Source organism: Panthera pardus, unplaced genomic scaffold (assembly GCF_024362965.1).
Source record: "Panthera pardus isolate Hobbes unplaced genomic scaffold, ASM2436296v1 HiC_scaffold_25, whole genome shotgun sequence".
NCBI lineage: Eukaryota > Metazoa > Chordata > Mammalia > Carnivora > Felidae > Panthera > Panthera pardus.
Genome location: NW_026526821.1, coordinates 4,673,699 through 4,692,988, shown reverse-complemented (window position 1 = coordinate 4,692,988; position 19,290 = coordinate 4,673,699). Strand labels below are relative to the sequence as shown.

The 19,290-nt window shown below is 47.1% G+C and overlaps 1 long non-coding RNA gene across 1 annotated transcript in view; it reads left to right on the top strand.

Annotated features, from left to right (window-relative positions):
- The first annotated feature begins 3,018 nt into the window (after positions 1 to 3,018).
- LOC109253468 (uncharacterized) overlaps positions 3,019 to 19,290 on the top strand; it is an 86,178-nt gene continuing 69,906 nt past the window's right edge. The window contains exon 1 of the long non-coding RNA XR_002074400.2: positions 3,019 to 3,334. This is a non-coding gene — a long non-coding RNA (uncharacterized LOC109253468). The remainder of the gene's footprint in view (positions 3,335 to 19,290) is intronic.

The window sequence follows — 19,290 nt, the reverse complement described above, 5'->3', positions numbered from 1 at the left end:
GCGTCAGGGGGACCGTGGGGGTGAGCCGACGGCTTCGCTTTCCCAAGAGCCAAAGGGGCTTAGGACATGACGGCCGCTTCCTCTGGCCGCACCAGAGCCTCAGCAGCAGGGTCTGGGGGTGGCCAGTGGCGGGGGGCAGGCGGGCCCTGACAGAGCCACCCGATCGCGGTCTCCAGCAAACGGCACAAGAAGACGGAGCCTGGCAAAGGCCTGCTGTCCCAGCGTCCAGCTGACCCAGCGCACGGACCGGAAGATGGGGGTGCAGAGTCTGGGCGCCCCGGCCACACCAAGCGGCTCGAAGCACCTGCGTGCCCGAGAGGTGCTCTGTCACCGCCCACCCTGAGAGCCTGCCAAATGGGGGGGAGGCCTGCAGGTGTCAGCACCCCCGTCCCAAGAGAGGAGGCCGCAGCCCTGCTCCGTGGGGTGGGACAGAGGAGCAGGAGGCATCCTGCGGGTGGGTCTGGGAGGGGCTGCCTGGCCTGGAGCAGAGCACAGGTCACCTAGCAGGCAGGAATGAAGGAGGAGAGGCAGGAAATGTCTCTTTTGGTGGAGAGAATTCCCAGCTTCCTGCTGGGAACCAGCCAGCTTCTCCAGGGCTTGGCAAGCAGGTGGGGGGACAGCAAGACCCCACTCTGCTCTGTATCAGAGGACCTGGCCCCAGATTCGGTCGTGAGTGCCTTGTGTAACGATAAAGCACAGGGCACACAGGGCTCTTGCCCTCCACCTCCCAGGGCGGTTCTGGGGAGCAGGGCGAGCAGGGGCCTGAGAGTGCTGAAAAACCCAGGGCTCGGGCAGGCTCTCAGGGCTGGGGGAGGCTGATGGGCCCCCCCCCCCAGGAAGCCTCGGTGAGAGAGGATTTCTCAGCCCCGCTGCCTCTGCACTGGGCTCCCGGAAGCGGGGCTGCAGCCGGGAGGAACCGCAGGCTGACGTCGCGTCCTTGGGCACGCACAGACCGCGGGCCCGGGGCCGGGAGGGCCCCCCACCCCCTTGGCCCAGGTTGGAGGCGGCTGGTGCAGCGACCGCCCCTCCTGTCCGGCCTGGGTCACGAGAACCTGCCTGACCCCCAGACACCCACACGCGTTTGCACCCGTCACTTCCCATTCCCGTGCCACCAAAAATAGGGGGAGCGGACCTAATTCAGAGAAGTGGTTGAAACAGAATGATATCATTGCCATTCAGGGAATGCTGATCGTTCAGTCATTCCAGAAAATCCCACCCCACCTCACAGCCCCACTTTAATTACCCACCCTCTGGCCGGGGCTGGCAGTGCTCCCAGGAGACCTCTCGTGCTCCCCCCACAGGCAGTGCAGCCTCCGCTCGGGCACAGCATGGCCGGATGCCCCAGTGCAACCCGTCTTCTTGCTCTGTGCGGGGACTCCCTCCCCAGACCCCCTTCCTCTGGCACCTCCCGAGGACCCTGTGTTTGCAGTCGGCCTGGAAGGGTCAACCTTGTCCCCTGGGGCACACTGGCGTGCCCCCTAAAACTCTCGGGCAGCCCCTGACGAGCACATCTGTGGCCCCAGCAGCCCCCTCCCCCGGTACATGCTTATGGAGTTTGAATTTGCTACGTGATTCTCTGCCCAGAGCCCCTGTTCAGGCTGTGTTCCCTGGTGAACCGATGTTCCGCATTTTTGTTTATTTGTTTGTTCTTTAACAAAAGGTTGTTTTGGTTTGAAATTCAGCAAAAACACACGCTGTATTCGGCTTCCTCTCCATTCAGAATTCAGTAAATTAGTTGTTTTCCAGTCTGCTTCGAGTCCTTGCCTCAAATGAGCCTCCAACAAGATAATGCATTTAAAAGCCCTTGGAAAAGTACCAGGCCCCACGCACATGTGACACATTGTCATCATGCGAGCGGTTCGCTCAGCCCTGCGCCCCTCACCCCCCAGAGCTCAGCTCTGGAGAACGCTGGCCAGGCGGGGGGTCCCTGCACCCACCCCGTGGATAGGGCTCCGGAGGGGACGCCCCCGGGGCCCGGGCCTGCTCTCCCTCCTGACGGCCCCTGGTTCTCTCTTCCCATCTGGGGGGCAGGGGGACAGGGACGTGAGGGCAGGAGCATCCGGGAAGCCAGTGCTCCCTCAAGACGTGCAACAGGTCCTTACGGACTTCCCACTGGGGGGCTGTTTTTGCTTGAGTTCCCACTGGGGTCCTGAGGGCTTTGGGGATGAGTCCAGGGAGGGAGCATTCTTCAGTCAGGAAAACAAAATGAAAAGCAAAACCCCCAGGTTGGAAAGCTCTGAGGCCTGATTTACATTCACCATGAGCACAGTGAGAACACTCACTGTGGGGGAGCCTCCGCCGCCTCGCCCTGCCCCCACCGGGCTGGGGGTGTAGGAGGCCTCCGCTCAGTCACAACTACAGGCCTCTTCTTAATGCGACGCTCTCCCTTTCTTCCGGCGGGGTTTCAGTGGATTTCCGCGGATTTTCTTCCAGTGGATTTCTGCGGTGTCCCCCAGCGTGCTTGGTGCAGGCTGGTGACGGACAGCTTCCTCATCCAGGGGTATCTATGCAGTGCCACCTGTATACAACCCCTGAAAAGCTCACCCCTCTTGTGGGAACCCTGCTCTGGGCCACGGTGGTTCCCAGCGGCCTCAAAGGGGGAGCCAGCCCTGAGGGAGGCTGGACGCAGACCACGCCCCCAGCACCCAGGGGGTTGGGGCTGAGTGAGGCAGGGTGCCGGAAGGATCCCGCAGGCCCACCTCAAATGCTCACTTTCTTGTACCAACCAGGGGGGAGTTCCTAGCAACCCCTGGAAGGGTTTCGTAAGCAGTGTGCCCAGCACACAGCGGGTTATCCTACGTCCACCCGGGGTGTGGGGTGTGGAAGCTAGTACCTGCTGGGAGGGGCTGGGGACCCTCCACCCAGGCGGCCCCTGCCCTGCACCTGATCGCTGCCTGCGGCCACACCTGTGCATCCTTAGCGGCAGGCGAGAGGGCAGCTGGGGGCAGGCTCCCAGCTGCCGGAAGGAAGGCCGGTGGGCCGAGCTCAGCACGGGGAGGGGGCGGGCGCCCGAGGACGCACGGTGCCCACACGGGGCGGTGGGAGCCCGGCTTGTCACCACCCCACGCTTGTCACCCTGGAAAGCGTGCTGGCAAGGTTCTGAGGGCAGGCAGGCCACAGAGAGCTTTTGTTTGGGGGTTTTTTGTTTTGTTTTGGTTTTGTTTTTTTTGTTTTGGAGCTTTTCAGGGACCTGTTAAACTCGGTTCACATGTAATGGGCCTCAGGTCAGAAGGGCCTGGTGAACACAGTCCTGGCAGCCTCCTGGGCCCCCAAGGAAGGGCCATTTCCTCCTGTGGATGCAAGACAGCGCAGTCCCATTTCCTCCCCAGCTCTGGTAAGAAAACTCACTATAAATAAACAGCCCACAGGCGGCAGTTGAACAGAGGGGACTATCCAGCAAGGGAGAGGGCTTGGGGAGAGGGCCAGCCGGGAAAACCTTTCTCAGGGAAACGAGATCTGAACTGAGATTGTAAGGATGAATGAGTTTTAAGTGATGCGGAACATGGAAGAATAAAATCAGGCAGAGGGAGCTGCGTGCGTGCAAAGGCCCTGGGGTGGGAGCGGCCGTGGCAAGCTAGAGGCACAGAACCGAAGCCAGGTGGCTGGAAAGGAGAAACGGGTGCAGGGAGAGGCCGGGGTGGGTGGTGAGGTGGGGGTGATGAGCAGAGCTGGGGCGCACGCCATCTTGCGGGACACTGGCGGGAGTGGTTTTTATTCCAAGAGCCGTGGGAGCCATTGAGGAGTTTGGAGCTGACAAGGGACAGGTTGAATCCATACCTTTCAGAGACCCTCTGTCTGGAGCTCAGCAGGGGCCTGCCCCCCAACACACACCCAACGGGGGACCTTCCTCCACACTCCGTTGTAGCTGGGGTAAATTCAAGCTGCAGTGAAGGAAGGCCCGAGCCTCTAAGGAGGGCCCGTGAGAGCAAACGCGGGAGGGGCTGCAGTTCCTAGGTCTCTGACCCCAAAGCCACATCCACCTCTCGGTGGGTGCCTCCACATCCCCACCTCCCACAGTGCAGGGGAAGCCGTGGCCCTCTGCTGCTCCCTGCACCTGCTCTGGTCAGGTGACCGAATCGCCCTGGGCGTCAGCCGCATCGTCATCGGGGAAAGGAGAGCGCGGTACCCACATCCACCCCGCAGGGGGCTGTAGAGGAAAAACAGTGTTGGCGGTCACGGAAAAGCCCATGGAGAGCGAGTGTAAACTCTTGACGAGACTAAAACACGACTGTTGGGGAGGCACCGATGAGCGGCCAGCAGTAACGTAAGGGGTCAGGCCTTGAAAGAAGGGGCGCACGTGGGAGAGACGCATGCTTCGGCGACTCCCTCCCCGAGGATGCCCCAGCCCTGCGCTCAGGGCGGCTGGAAGTCCCGCAGGGAGAGGGCCGGAGGGGGCGGGGGGGGGGGAGCTCCGGGCTGCCGGGCAGAGGAACATCCTGGTGGTGGGGGCCAGGGGGTGTCCTGCAGGGAAAGAAGCAAGGTCTGTGCTTAACATCCCCTTAAAGCTTGGCGTGATCGTTTCCAGCCACGATAGCGTAGAGGCCCTGGATTTGCCCTCCCGCCGTAAACAGGAAAAGCAGACATACGCAGAAAGCAGTGGGTTTTCAGACGCCAGGAAGCGGGCAGCACAAGAGCGTTCTCTCTGGGAGAACGGACGAGAATGCGGGGAGCCCTCCAGCTGCCCCAGCAGACGGCCCGCAGGGACTTGCGGGCCGTCCAGGGAGCAGGAGTCCACTCCGAGCCCAGTGGTCCTCCTGGGTTGGAGGGAGAGAGTCAGACATGCAGGAAGGACCGGGTGCCAGAGCACTGGATGCTGGAAGGCAGGTCGCCACCCGGAGAGAAAGCCATCGGGAGCTCTGCAGGGGCTCCCGACTCTCCACTGAGTCCTGCCCTACCCACAGCCGGGGCAGAGGGTGCCACGAGGGCTCCCGCAAGAGGGGCCTCCCCCCTGCAGTCCCACCCTGGCCTCCGAGGCGGCGGGATGTGCACTGGGCGCTTGCGGACAGCTCGCCGGGGCCCGGGAGGCCGAACGGACAGAGGAAGCACGGCCGCAGAAGGCAAGAAGGAGGTGGCACCCTGGACCCAGCTGGGTACACCGCCTGCTAACACAGAAGGGCGGGAGGGGAGCCGAGGGAGAAAAGCAACATCCTCCAGGGCATCTTTGACGGGATCCAGTCTCCCCACGTAACAAAAGCAAACAAAATGTCCAGGATGACAATCAGCATTACTCAGCATAGCAAGAACCAGGAAAATCTGACCAAGTCTCCAGGGAAAAGGCAATCAAGAGATGACATCCCTAAGGTGACCCAGATGTTGGAATTATTGGACAAAGACTCAGCAGCAGCTGTTCTAATTAGCCTTCACGAGGTAAAGCGGAACAGTCTGGAAATGAAGGGGAAAACCGGACATTCTGGCACAGAAAGACAAGCTCTAACAAAGAATTGCCAAATGTGATGTGGCCACCTGGGCCGAACCTTGGGACGAAGAAAAGGACGTTCGTGTAAAAACTGGCGGAAGCCGAATAAAGTCTGGGGTGTAGTTAGCAGGAACGTACCAAAGTTGGCGGCTTACTTTTGGCAAACAGGCCACAGTACCTGGCAACGTAAGACACCAGCATTAGGGAAAACTGGGGGGAGGGGTATTTGGACACACTCGGTGTTTTTGAAGCCTTTCTGTAGATGTAAATATTGTTGAAAGAAAAGTTAATTTAAAACGAATCTGGGGCGCCTGGATGGCTCAGTCGGTTGAGCGTCTGACTTCGGCCCAGGTCGTGATTTCAGGGTTCAAAATCACGGGTTCGAAATTCAGGGTTCACGGGTTCGAGCCCCGCGTTGGGTTCGGTGCTGACAGCTCGGAGCCTGGAGTCCGCTTCGGATTCTGTGTCTCCCTCTCTCTCTGCCCCTCCCTACTGCTCGTGCTCTTTCTGTCTCAAAAATAAACATTAAAAAAAAAAAAAATGAATCCAATCAAAATTTTAGAGCAGGGAAACAAAGTATCTGATATAAAAAATTTCACAGGGGATGGCCTAATAGAATGAGAATGACAGGAAGTTTGGAAACAAGATTCACAGATCTTGTCTCATCCGAAGAACTGAGAGAAAAAAACAAAACCTGAGCGTCTTGGGGACTAATTGACACTCTCACTGTTGAAATCCCTGAAAGGGAAGAGATTGGTGCAGAAAAAAAATTGAACTACTTTGTTGAGGTATGATTGACACAGAAAAAGCTACAGATATTTAATGCATTGAATTATAGATGTATAATCTATAAATTACAAAAGATTATATTTTAAGTTATAAACTATAGATAATTGGTGTGTTTGGAGTGGAGAATACACCTGTGACGTCACTGTCACTATCAATGACGTCCTCCCCCTGCCACCTGTAAGTTTCCCCTGCTTTCTCTGTCCTCTCTTGTGGTGAGAGCACCTGATAAGATCCACCCTTTTAGCAAGTTTTTAAAAGTATACAATGTGGTATTTTCTAAACTTTTTTTTTTTTTTAAGTTTATTTACTTTGAGAGAGAGAGAGGGAGGAGCAGAGAGAAAGGGAGAGAGAGAATCCCAAGCAGGCTCCGTGCTGTCAGCGCAGAGCCTGACTCAGGGCTCGATCCCACAAACCGTGAGATCATGACCTGAGCTGAAATCAGGAGTCAGACCCTTAACCGACTGAGCCACCCCGGCGCCTCTATGGTATTCTTCATCGTAGGCCCTATATATTATTGGGCATCTCCACAATGTCTTTATTTTGAATGGCCCCCAAATTTGTAGTTTCTACTGAAATCCAAAAAAAATTTTTTTGAAAGAATAATGGCCAAACTTTCCCAAATAGATCAAAAAACCTAAATTTCCAGGTTCAAGAGGCTTACAGAATTCCAAACAGGATACACTCAAAGAACCCCCCCTACCACCCGCCCCCCCCCCCCACACACACATCAGAATGAAGTCACTGAAAACCAAAGATACAGAAAAATATTGAAGGTGGCCAGAGAAGAGGCATACGTTACATGGAGGGAAATAATGACTGAAGATTTCTCATCAGAAACAGTGGGGAAACAAAACAACATCTTTAAAAATAGGTGACTAAAGACCTGGCAACTGAGAATTGAAATCCAGCGAAGGCATTTTTCAAGAATGGAGGCAAAATAAAGACACACCCAGAAGAAAAACAACTTCGGAATTCATTCGCGGGGAGACCGGCTCTAAGAGAAATGCGGGAGAACGTTCCCCAGACAAGAAGAAAATGATACAGTGTAAGACTCACAGCATCAGCAATGAAGGAAGGGCAGCATTAGCAAAGATGAATATTTGGGCAAATTGACTATTTTTTCTTTTTCCTCCGAAGCACTTTAAACTACATATGACATTAAAAAGCCACCGTGATGTTGGGAGAGTCAATGTCTGTAGATACAATGCACAGGACAGCTATGACAGAGAAGGCGAGGGGAGATAGCCTGGAGAAGGTAGAGGTTAATCTGTGAGTACATTTTACATGCAGTGGTAAAACATCAACTCTAAACAGACTGTGAAAAGTGAGGTACGTATACCCAAAGCAACAACTAAAAAGTAACAGAAAGAGAGCTAGCCAAAAGCCGTAGACAAAAAATAAATGAAACAAGGTTTCATTTATTTTGTTGAAAACAAGTTTTCAAATATTTCAAAAGGCAGAAAAGGCAACATGGGGGGAAAATGAGAAAGGTAGGAAAATCATAAAATGTTAAGATCTGACTTCAACTACAGCAATATTTGCATTAAATGTGAATGATCTAAACACAGGGATTAAAAACAGACATGACCAGATTGGATCCAAAAAAAAAGACCCAGTTAGATGTGGTCTATAAGAAATACACCTTAAATATAATTGTAAAGGGACCGGCAAACTGGCCCATAGGCCACATGCAACCTATGCCCTGTTTTAAAAAACGGTTTTCACAAGTTTTAAGGGTTACAAAGGAGAGGAGGAGGAGGAAGAAACAGAAACCATAGCTCCCTCTCTCTCTGCCCCTCCCCCGTTCATGCTCTGTCTCTCTCTGTCTCAAAAATAAATAAACGTTAAAAAAAAAAAATTTAAAAAAAAAAGAAACCATAGGTGACCACAAAACCAAAAATATGTATTTACTGGCTCTTTACGGGAAAGGTTTGCGGGCTCATATTGATGGATTAAACATAAAGGAATGGAAAACAATATACCAAATTAATCCTAATCAAAATAAAGCAGAAGTGGCTACATTCATGTCAGAAAGAGAGGACTTCAAAGAAAACTACCAGGTCAAAATAAGGCTACTACGTGATGAGAGAAGACTCCGTTTCCAAAGACCCAACAATCCCAAATATGGACGTCCCCGATGGCAGAGCCCCAAACCACGTGGGACAAAATCGGACTGAACTGAAAGAAGAAATAGACAACTCCACAATTATATTTGTGGACTTAATCGCTTCATTCTCAGTAATCAATGGCATAAGACAGAACATCAGCAAAAATATGAAAGATCTGGGTAACGTATCGGTTTGGTTCAGTTGATAGTTCTAGACCGCTGCAGCCAAGAGTAACAGAATACTTATTCCGTCCAAGTGCAAATGAGGCATTTATTAAAATAAGTCATATTCTGGGTCATGAAAAAACGAACCTTAACTTAGTTTTAGGAATCCAAATGAAAAGGAATTAAAATATTCTCTGACCATAACGGACGTAAACTGGAAATCAATCAAAGATATCTGGAAAATCCACAAACGTTGGGAAATTGAACAACATACATCTAAATAACCCATGGATCACATAGGAAGTATCAAGGAAATAATCTAGGATCCCACTGTAGAAACTGGAAAAAGAGCAAATTAAACCCAAGGAAAGAAGGAAAGAAATAATATATAGGAGCAGAAACCCATATAATTAAAAATAGAAAAATAGAGGAAGTAAGTGAACCCAAAAGTTATTTGAAAAGATCAGTACACTTGATGACTTTCTAGACAATCTGACCAAAATAAAGATATAAATTGTAAATATCCAAAAAAAAAAAAAATGAAAGATGGCCTATCCCTGCAGGTGCTACAGATATTAAAAAGATAATAAGGTGATCTCTCTATGCCATAAATTCAATTTAGAAGATGTGGACGAGCTAATTGAAAGACACAAAACACCAAAACTCATTCAAGAAGAAAGAGATAACCTGGATATGCCTATATCTATTAAAGAAATTGAATTTTTAGTGTAAAATCTTCCAACAGCAAAAACTCCGGGCCCAGCTTATTTCCAAGGCAAGTCCTCCTCATCGTTTCATGAAGTAATAATATCAGTTCTGCTGAAGCTCTTCCAGAGACTAGAAGAGGGGAGAACACTTTCCAGCTCATTTTATGAGGCCGGCATTACCTTGATGTTACAACCAAAGATATTAGAAGGAAACCAAAGATCGACACACCTCACGAACGTGTACGCAGAAAGCATCAACAAAATATTGGTGAACCAAAAAAATACTGGTGAATCAAATCCAGCAACATACAAAATGGCAACGTGCGTCATTACCAAATGGGGTTTACTTGGTACGACACGGTACTTGACAAAATTGAACATCCACTTACGATAAAGATTCTCTAAACGAGGAACAAAAGGGTCCTTCCGTAACCTGGTGAAGGGCACCTACAAAACAAAACGGCAGCTAATATTGCACTTGATGGTGAAAGACAGAGTTTCTGTCTTAGCAGATGAAGAGGGTCCTGAAGGTGGATGGCAATGGTAGTACGTTAAGAATGTATTTAATACCACTGAAAGTATGCACTTAAAAACGATTGCATGGTAAATTTTTTATTTGTGTATTTTACCACAAATTTTTTTTTAAATGGGGGAAAAAAGTGCATTGTATAATCCCTGGTATGAACATTAAAAACAAAGCGTAGGGGTGCCTGGGTGGCTCAGTCGGTTGAGCATCCGACTTCGGCTCAGGTCACGATCTCACAGTTTGCGAGTTTGAGCCCCGCGTCAGGCTGTGTGCTGACAGCTCGGAGCCTGGAGCCTGGAGCCTGCTTTAGATCCTGTGTCTCCTTCTCTCTCTCAATAAATAAATAAATAAATAAATAAATAAATACATGTAAAAAAAAAAAACAAAGTGTAAAAGTGCATATTTTAAACAATAGCAAGGAACTGAAATGGACTATGAGAAATTAAAAAAAAAAAAATTTGTCAACCCAAGAGAAGGCAAAAAGCAGAGAAGAAAAAAAAAAAGACACATTAAAAACACAGAGCAAAGGGTAGGCTTAAACCGACCTTATCAATCATTCTATTAAAATACAGATGGGCTAAACAACTCCAATTAAAAGGCAAATCTTGTCCAATTAGATTTAAAAATGCAAGCTCCAAGTATGTGTAATCTATAAGAAATAATTAAAACATAAAGACATAGTGGGTTAAAAGTAAAAGGATGGAGAAAAATAGACTATGCAAACAGCGAGCACAATTAAGTTGGTCTGGTTACACTAATATCACACAAAAAGTAGACTGTAAGAAGTATTACCAGAGATAAAACGCAATGTTTCATGATGGTAATGAAACCATTTTGCAGTCCATCAGGAAAGTATCACAATCACACATGTATACGTACTTAGTACCAAAATTTCAAAATACACGAAGTAAAACTTCGGTCGAGCCAAAGGGATAGAGAAATTCACAGTCATGAATGGATTTTTAACACGTCCTCTCTGAAACCAATAGTAACGCTAGACCCAAAAAATCAGCCTATAGAAGATTCTAGCGACGTTGTCAAGCACCTCTCCTTAGGGACCTTTGTGGAACACCAGACCCAGTAACTGTAGCATATCCCTTCTTTCATGTAAACGTGGAAAGACCTACGTGGCAAGGTCTGTGCATCAGGATAGACCGTATGCTGGGCCACAGAATGTCTCAGTACATTTCAAACGATTGAAAACTTGCAGAGGTGTTTTATCTTTCTATGAACACAGCGGAATTAAATTAGAAATCAATAAAAGAGATATACAGAAAAGCTCCCAAATACTTGGAAATTACACAACACGTGTTTAAATAACACATGGATCAAAGAGGAAATCACAAAGGAAATCTTAAACACTAAACCGAATCATCGCGAAAGTTCAACGTGCCAAAACTCATCAGATGCCGCTGAAGCAGTGGTGGAGGTCTACCTGTTGTTTTCGTTTGTAGTGGAAAAGAGAGAAAGGTTTCGAACTCGGTGATACAATTTGCCTTTCAGCAAATTAGCAAATTACGAGAGTGAAGAAACTAATAACGATAAAAGCAGAAACCCGTAAGGTAAAAACAAGCCACAGATAAGACGGGGGTGCCTGGGTGCCATACTCGATGCCTCACGCGTTGCGACATCTTCGCACCGCGGGTCTCAAGAGTCCAGACGGTTGCCGGCCCAGCGTGAGCTCCAGGCAATGGTCTCCCTGTTGGCTTCTCGAGGTGTTTTCCCGCTACCTCTATAGATTCCTTGGCCACATGTGGTGATCACCACTCAGGTAGCCTCAAGGGGAACCCTCTGCCAGTTGTCTAGTGTCTTCTCTGCGTTCGGCTTTCTCTCCTTTCCCTGACTCACAGGTCCTCACCGCTTGGCTTCCCTGAACCCCAAACTCTGCTCAGTTCATGGAGACCAGGACTCTGTTTGCATTCCCAGTCCTTGCGCTGTGGCTTTGAGACTCTCCAGCCACAAGGAAAAAAGAAAAAAAGAGGAAACGGAAAACAGATGGGAGATAGGAAAGCATGCGACAAGATCACTTAAACTCAACCGTATCCCTTCTCACATTAGCCGCAAATAGTCTAGACGCACCAGTTAAAAGGAAGAGATTGAGGCCCTGGATGTAAAAAATAATACCCAACTCTGTGCTGTCCACCAGACACTCACTACAAGATTTATGAGGAGGAGTGAAAAGGTAGAGCGAGATATAATTCGAATGCTTCCAGAAAGAAGGCTGGAGCCTCTCGGCTGAATGCGACAAAGTGGGTTTACGGGTGAAGAATATTACAGGGCTAAAGAGGACCATTTCGTAGTGCTAAAGGGGACTGTTTATCAAGAGAACCTAATCGTCCTGAATATGCACACACCAAGTAATAGGGCTTCAAAAGCTGACAGATTTCAAAGGAGAAATAGACAAGCCCAGAGTTAATTGCGGTTTTCGGCAGCCTTCTCTTGATAATTGGTAAAACAGACAGAAAGTCAGGGAAGATATAGAACACTGTACCGTGAATGACCACAGTAGGAGACACGTTCTGTTCAAGGGCACCGAAAACATTCGTCACAATAGATCATACTGTGGACCGTAAAACAACGTGCAATAAATTCAGAAAGATTGAAATTATGCACATAATATTCTCTGAATGCAGCGGACTTAAATTAGAAATCCATATCAAAATATCTGGAAAATTGCAAACATGTAAAACCAAAGTGTATACTTCTAAATAATCCATCAGTTAAAGAAGAAATCACAATAGAAAGGATGAAATATTTGAACTGACAAAAAATTGAAACACGGCTTCCAATTTGTGGGTTCAGAAGGAAACTTCAGACAGTAAAATACATATGTTAGAAAAGTAGGAAAAAACTTGAGTGACCTAAAGTTCCACCTTAAAAAACAACAACGAAAGGAAAGTGAACCCCAAATACAGGCGAAAGGTGAAAAACAATGCAGAAAACTCAGTAAAATCAAAAGCTTATTTTTTGAGAATGTCAGTAAAATTGGTAAATTTCTGTTCAGATTGATCAAGGAGAAAAAAGAAGATAGATATAAACTGCCAATAACAGAATTAGAGACCATCATTGAAGACCCAGTAGGATGAAAAGGGTATTAAGTGAATATTATGAACAAGGTCTGGTCGGTAAATTCAGTAACTGAGATCAAATGCACAAATTCCTTAAAAGACACAGGCTACCGAACTCACTCAAGATGAAACGTATAACCTGAACAGTCCTATAACTGTTAAAAGAAATTGAATTTGAACTTTAAAGCCTTTTCGCAAAGACAACTCCAAGCCCAAATAGCTTTGCTAGTGAATTCTCCTGAACATTTAAGGAAGAAATAATACCAATTCCATGCAAACTCATCCAGAAAATAGAAGTGAAGAGTACCCTTCAAAACTCATTTACAAAAGCCAGCACTGCTCTGAGATCAGAACCAGACAAACACGTTATAATAGTAGAAAGCGACAGAACAGTACCCCTCATGCACATAGATGCAAACCACCTCCAGAAGATCCTTGCGAATTGAATCCATTCGTATATGCGTGCAATATCTCATAACGAGGTGAGATTTATCTCGGGAACTCAGACCGGCTTAATATTAGAAGATAAATCAACGTAATTCCTATCTACGGACCAGAGACGAAAACCAGATGATCATCTCAACAGGTACAAAATTCAATATCCATCCACAGTAAAAACTCTCAGCGAGCTAGGAGTAGAAGGGATATTAACCCAATGATGAGCAACTACAGAAATCTTTAGCTAACGTCATAATTTACAATAAAGGATGGGATACTTTCTTAAGATTAACGTAATGCTGGGAGTTGAAGCTACCATAATAAGGCAAGGCAAGGAAATAAAAGGCACACAGAGACTGCCAAGTATGGATAAAGCTGTCTCTATCTGCACGTGACTTGATGGTCTACGTATAACATTCGCATCAACTCAAACCCCACCCCCCTGCCGCCCAAACCTCCTACCAGCAATAAATGTTCAGCAAGGTTGCAGAACAGAAGATCTATGCGCAAACATCAATTGCATTTGTATCTGCTGGCAAAGAACGCGTGGAAACCAACATTTAAAACAGAATGCTGGGCTTCTGGTTTCCAGTCTGGCACAGAAGAAGCTAGAAGTTGCCGCTCTGTCCTGAAAGCAAGCACAAGCATGAACAGACTGAAAAAAATTGACAGGCTGTCTCAGGTCTGTCAGAGTGAGGTCACAGGGCAAACAGCAACTTGAAGAGACCAACAGGGAAAAACAGCGCATCACAACTCGCCGGGGCGGAAACCCACCCCCACGGACCTCTGGGGAGCCAGCGACCAGGTAGGGAAAACCAAAGTCTTAAATTGACAAACTGTGGGAGGCTTGGCGTGGACAAGTCGGAGAGACTCCAAGGGGACCCAGTCACTGGGAGGCCCCATACGTTTGTGTATTTTACTTCTACAAGGTCGGCCAGACCCTCCCAGTGAGTATCAGAGAAAGATTCCCTCATCCTCCTGGCAGGGGCAGGAACCATTTTGAAATAAGACCGAGCACTGTGTTCTTGATAAGGTGTGACCTCTGAGAAACGGTTTAACCAGAGACTAACTTGCTAGGGTTTCATCTGCACCTTACCGACCGGGAGGAGGGAAATGCCAAACTCCAGCCCATAATAGCCATCCTGCCCCACCTAAGGAGTTGGGGGGAAATGAGAAGCATGTCTAAAGTTCACGGAAGGATGATCCATGAAAAGAAAAGTGACAGGCTATATTTCATCAAAATTAAAAATTTCTGCACTGTGAAAGACACTGTCAAAAAAAAAAAAAAGAAAGAAAAGAAAAGATAAGCCAAAGGCTGGGAGAAAATATATGCAAAAGGCATGTCTGATAAAGGAACTGTGCTCCCAAATATATGAGACTCTTGTTTCTAAATTTTTTAAATGTTTATTCATTTTTGGGAGACAGAGTGAGTGGGGGAGGGTCAGAGAGAGAGAGAGAGAGAGGGAGAGAGAGAGGGAGACACAGAATCGGAAGCAGGCTCCAGGCTCTGTGCTGTCAGCACAGAGCCTGCCGTGGGGCTCGAACTCACAGGCCGCGAGATCATGACCTGAGCCGAAGTCGGACGCTTGACCTACTGAGCCACCCAGGCGTCCCTGTAAGAGACTCTTAAAGCTCAACAACAAGAAAACAAACAGCTTGATTTCAAAATGGGCCAAAGACGGTAAGCAAAGACACCTCGTGCATGATATAAATATGGCAACTCAGCATATGAAGACCTGCCCCACGTCACGTCATCCAGGAAATGCAAACTGAAACAGGGAAATACCAGTACTCACCTCTTAGACCAAAACCCAGAGTACCAAAAACGCCGAATACGGGCGCGGGTGTGGAGGAGCAGGAACCCTCATTCATTGCCGGTGGGAACGCAAAATGGCGCGGCTACTTGGGGAGACTTGTTGGCAGTTCCTTCGGAAACTAAATGTGGTCCTACTAGGCCGACCCAGCAGTCGTGCTCCTTGGTTTTTACCCGAAGGAGTTGAAAATCCATGTTCACACAAAACTTGCACACGGATATTTGTAGCAGCTTTGTTGATAGTTACCAAAACTTGGAAACAACCAAGATGTCCTTCAGCAGGTGAATGGATAAACGACCTGTAGTACATCCAAACAACAGAACATTATTCAGGGCCAAAAGGATATGAGCTCTCAAGCTACGAAGAAGAAATCTAAACGCATATTACTAAATGAAAGGAGCCGATCTGAAAAGGCTATGTCCAATTATACGACGTTCTGGAGAAGGCAAAACTATGGAGACCGTAGAAAGAGCAGAGGTTGTGGGGCTAGGGGGGTAGGGAGGGGTGAGCAGGGGGAGCACAGAGGATTTTTAGGGCAGTGAAACCACCCTGGATGATACTATAATGGTGGGTACATATCATTGTACATTTGCCTGAACACCGCACCAAGAGTGAACCCTTCTGTAAACTATAGATTCTGGGTGATAAGGCTCGCTCGGTGTAGGTCATCAATTGTATCAAGTGACCCCCTCTTGGGGGGAGATACTGATGATGAAGGAGGATGTGCCCGTGGCCAGGGGGCATGTGGGAACTCTCTACGCCTTCTGCTCCGTTTGGCTGTGCCTCTAAAACTGCTCCCCCAAAAAAGTATTTTCAATGAAGCTGTATTTACAATTGCTCCAAGGAAAACAACGTACTTAGTGGCAACTTAAAAGACAAACAAGAAACCTGTGCAGAATCTAAATGCTGAAAATTATAAAATACTGAAGAACTGGAGATCTAACCAAATGGAGAAACGTGTAATTATTTATGGATTAGAAGATTCAATAGAAGAAAGATGTCGATTCACCCCAAACTGGTCTATGCGTTTAATGCAATTCCAATCCAAGTCCGAGTGTTGTTATGGACATGGGAAAGGATATTCTAAAACGTACAGGGGCACTGGCCCTAAGACAGCTAAAACACGAAGAGCCAAGTAGGAAGAATGGCTTTACCTGACGTTAAGGCTTATTCTGGAGCTACAGGACTCCAGACAAGTGTGGGATTGGTGGAGGAGGGCGAAGAACCCGGACACGGACCCACACGCACAGGCCTGACTGACTTCTGACAAAGGCGTGAGAGCTATTTCACAGAGGAAGGACGGCCTTTCCACTAGCGGTGCTGGAGGAGGAATTCGATCTCCATTGGCAAAATAATGAACCTTGAGCCAAATACTACACATCAAACATTTGGAAGAATACAAAAGGGAAAACCTTCAGAGTGTAGCACCAGGCAAAGAATTCTTCCGCTCGTTCTCCAAAGCATGATCTGTGGAAGGAAACACTGATAAAGTGAGCCCCATCACAATTTGAAAACTCTCCTCTGCCGAAGACTCTGTTAAGAAGATAAAAGGGCGGGGCGCCTGGGTGGCTTGGTCGGTTAAGCATCCGACTTCGGCTCAGGTCATGATCTCACAGTCTGTGAGTTCGAGCCCCGCGTCGGGCTCTGTGCTGACAGCTCAGAGCCTGGAGCCTGTTTCAGATTCTGTGTCTCCCTCTCTCTCTGCCCCTCCCCTGTTCATGCTCTGTCTCTCTCTGTCTCAAAAATAAATAAACATTAAAAAAAAATAAAAAAAATAAAAAGAAGATAAAAGGGCTACGAACTGTAAAAAAAAATACCTGCAAACCACATATCCAACAAACGACTTATGTCTAGAAGGCATAAGGAATCCTTGGAACTCTGAAAAGTCATAATACGGGCAAAAGACATGAATAGACATCTCACTGAAGGGGGTGTTGTAGAGAGCAAATAAACACACGCAGAGTTGTTCATCATCCTTAGCCATTAGGGAAATGCAAATGAAAACCCTAATGAGCCATCACGGTATGTCTATCAGAATGGCTTAAAAAACGGTGATAATATCAAATGCTGGCAAGGATGTAGAGAAACAGTTTATTTTTATTTATTTTGTTTTAATTTAATGTTGTATTTATTTTTGAGAGAGAGAGACAGAGTATGAGCAGGGAAGGGCGGGGAGAGAGGAAGACACAGAATCCAAAGCAGGCTCCAGGCTTCAAGCTGTCAGCACAGAGCTGACGTGGGGCTCGAACCCATGAACCGTGAGATCGTGACCTGAGCCAAAGTCAGACGCTCAACCAACTGAGCTACCCAGGCGCCCTGAGAAAGTTTATTGAACCATGCACCCAGTGACGCTCATCTGTATTGGTTCTTTTTTGTCTATTATTTAGACAGAATGGCTTAAAAAATGGTGATAATATCCAATGCCGGCAAGGATGTAAAGAAACCGCTTCACGTGTGCACTGATGGTGGGAGCGTGAAATGGCACAGCCAGTCTGGAAAACAACGTGGCAGCTTCTTATGAACCACAACTGCAACATGACCTAACAATTGCACACGTGGGCATTCATCCAGAGAAATGGAAACCCAACGCTTATACGGAAACCTGTACAAAAGGTTCACGGCGTCTTTATTCATAAGAGACAAAAAGGATGGGGCCCCTGGGTGGCTCAGTCGGTTGAGCATCCGACTTCGGCTCAGGTCACGATCTCACAGTTCGTGAGTTCGAGCCCCGCGTCAGGCTCGTTGCTGTCAGCGCAGAGCCTTCTTGGGATCGTCTGTCCACCCCCTCTCTCCACATACCCCCTCTGCTTGCACTCTCTCTCAAAAATAAAAAATAAACATTAAAAAAATATTTTAAAAATAATAGACAAAAAAACAATACAGATGAGCGTCACTGGGTGCATGGTTCAATAAACTATGGTATATCCATACCATGAAATACTACTCAGCAGCGAAAAGGAACTAACTGTTGACATATACCACAACTTGAATCGTGAGAGAATTATGTTGGGTGGGCCTCATCACAATGTAAAAAAAAATTTTTTTTAATTTTTTAAAATAAAAAAAATTTTTTTTCAATGTTTTCCCAAAGGCACCGTTAAGAAAAGACGAAGGCAAGCCATGACCTGGGGGAGAAATATTTGCAAAACAGATAATTGACAAAAAGGCTTTTGTCCACAATATATAAAGACTTCTTACAATGCTTCAAAGAGAAGACAAAAAAAATTTTTCTAATGGCCTTAAGATTTGAACACATGTTTCACCAAAGAAGATACACAGATCGCAAATAAACACATGAAAAGATGTTCAATATCATCTGTCAGTCGGTAACTGCACATTGAAACTATAATGTAAAATTTAAACTACAATAGAAAAACTATTACAGGATAAGGGTCCGTTAGAATGTCTACGTTTTTAAAAATTAGCCATGGAATGTTGGAGAAGGTAGAGAACAACTAGAATTCTCATTCAGTGCTGATAAGAATATAAAATTATATGATTACTTTGGAAAACAGTTTAAAAATTTCTTAAAAAGTTTAGGAAAACCTTACTATACAATCTCATTCTAGGGAGAGAAATGAAATCATATAACCGTGCGAGGGTTTATACATAAATGGGGAGAGTAGTTTCATTGATTATGGGCAAAAACTGGAAACCACTTCAATGTTTATCACCAGGTGAACGAAGAAATACATTTTGGCATTTCTTTTTTTCTTTTTTAATTTTTTATTTATTTTTGAGAGAGACAGAGATGGAGCTTGAGCGGGGGAGGGGCAGAGAGAGAGGGAGGCACAGAATCGGAAGCAGGCTCCAGGCTCCGAGCGGTCAGCACAGAGCCCGATGCGGGGCTCGAACCCACAAGCTGTGAGATCATGACCTGAGCCGAGGTCAGACGCTCAACTGACTGAGCCGCCCAGGCGCCATTTTGGCATTTCTTTAGAACATTATACTATTTAGCCGTAAAGAAGAACGAACTTGTGATGCGTGCAATAGTATGAATAAATCTCAAAGTCATGCCGAGTGAATTTGTCTATATATACTTCTGGAAAATGCAAACGAATTGATAGCTACAAAGTGCAGATCAGTGTTTGTGTGGAAACGAGGGTAGAGACGGGAAAAGAGCTACTGTGGTGAGGCATGAGCAAACTTTAATGGGTGATGGCAATATTCGTTATCTCGATTGTGGCGAAGGTTTTACAGAGGTATGCGTGTGTCAGCACTCGTCAAATTGTAAACTTTAAGCATGTGCAGTTTATTATA